Source organism: Pteropus vampyrus, unplaced genomic scaffold, assembly GCF_000151845.1.
Source record: "Pteropus vampyrus isolate Shadow unplaced genomic scaffold, Pvam_2.0 Scaffold310, whole genome shotgun sequence".
Classification (NCBI taxonomy): domain Eukaryota; kingdom Metazoa; phylum Chordata; class Mammalia; order Chiroptera; family Pteropodidae; genus Pteropus; species Pteropus vampyrus.
Window position 1 is genome coordinate 1,118,402 of NW_011889091.1, and position 1,572 is coordinate 1,119,973.

Here is a 1,572-nt window from a genome sequence, read left to right on the forward strand (position 1 = left end):
TTATAAGTTTCTAACCTAATTTAAAAAATAGTAAAATTGTTTTCTAGCTTCTACAAAATGAGCCTATTGTTTCTTTGACTAAATAAGGGACACTAGTGATATAGAAAATGTACTCATAGTACATGAAAATGTAACTCCAATGTAGTGTAAATTTGCTCTAAAACTAATATACTGATGATAATAAACATTAAGCATTTAACTGACAACAAATTTGCTTCTTTCTCAGAATAGAAAAGCTTTTTAATAGCATTTTATTTTATTTTTTTATCTTTTATTTTTTTTTTAAGAATTTTTAAAATTTTAATGCAGTTTAGATCAGCATGTCTGGTTCACTTTAGCTCCTTTACTGCCAAACTGGGAGGCAGGGGCTGCTTCAGTTTCTCGGCCTTATCTTTGTCTGTGATGACCAAGGTATAAAGGTATCTGCTGCACTGAACTTTAAACTTCATGTTATCCTTATTTTTCTTGATCTTAACAGATTTGGCATCTTTTCATCTGGCTGTGAGCAGGAAGTCCTTGATCTCCTCAATTTTGCGAGGCATGGCTATGAGGATGGTACTTTGTATTAACCCCCTATTCCCCACATCCCGCCCCAGAGACACTCACAGCAAGCCTTTTTGGTAGCATTTTAGAAGACTCAAATTTCTTTAAAACATCTGTCTCAGGAAATCTGAACTAATTTCTCTTTTATTTTTCTCTTGCTAAAATTCTCATTAGCAAGCGAATGCATTCAGAACTGTTTCATTGATCTTATAACTGTATTTTATAAAAATATCCTCAAGCTTTGCCTTTTTGTCCAATAGACTGAAAGTGCTGTGGTTGGCTGTGTGACGGGCACACAAGAAAAAGGGAACTGGGAAATTAGGGACAGTGAGGCTTGAAGAGGGACCTCTAATCTGTCTTTCTAGTAGCATAGTAGACACCTGGGGGAAGGGATATGGCTTCATCCTTTCTGTTTTCTGACCCTGTTTCCATTGTAAAAAGTGAAGACTTCATGGAATTTATTTAAAACTATTTTGGAAACTAAAGAATGATATTAAAATTCTAGTTTCATGATAAATCACAGTTGGTGCTTTTCCTCTCCAAAAACCAAACAGTTCCTGCAAAGCAGACCATTACCCCAAATTCGGTCACACTCCATCCTCATATTCCCCCAGTATCTTCTGGTCATATTGGTTCGATGTCACGCTGAGGCCATAAACTCCCAGTCACAAATATGGGCAGGGGACCCATTCAGTTTACCTGATGCAACCCTGCTGAGATTGTCTTCTACCACAGACATGCAGCCCAATCATAGGAGAGTTTAACTTTCTCATTTTCTTTATCTCTTCTCCTGCTTATCTATTCTCATATCTTCTAACACAATCCTGGAAAGATGACTGCAGCATATTGAGCACTTATTATGTGGCAGGCACAGTGCTAAATATATTATGTATATTGTTGTATTTAATCCCCATTGACTTATAGACTTTTAGTTTCACTTTACAGTAAGGAAACTAAGGCTCAACAAAGTTCATTAACTTGTCCAAGATCACACAGCAAGTGTGGTAAGGCTGAAATTCTTACTCAAGT

The 1,572-nt window shown here is 36.3% G+C and overlaps 1 pseudogene; it reads right to left on the reverse strand.

The window, feature by feature from the left end:
* Positions 1-274: 274 nt before the first annotated feature.
* On the reverse strand, positions 275-550 carry LOC105303622 (annotated as a pseudogene).
* Positions 551-1,572: the final 1,022 nt, after the last annotated feature.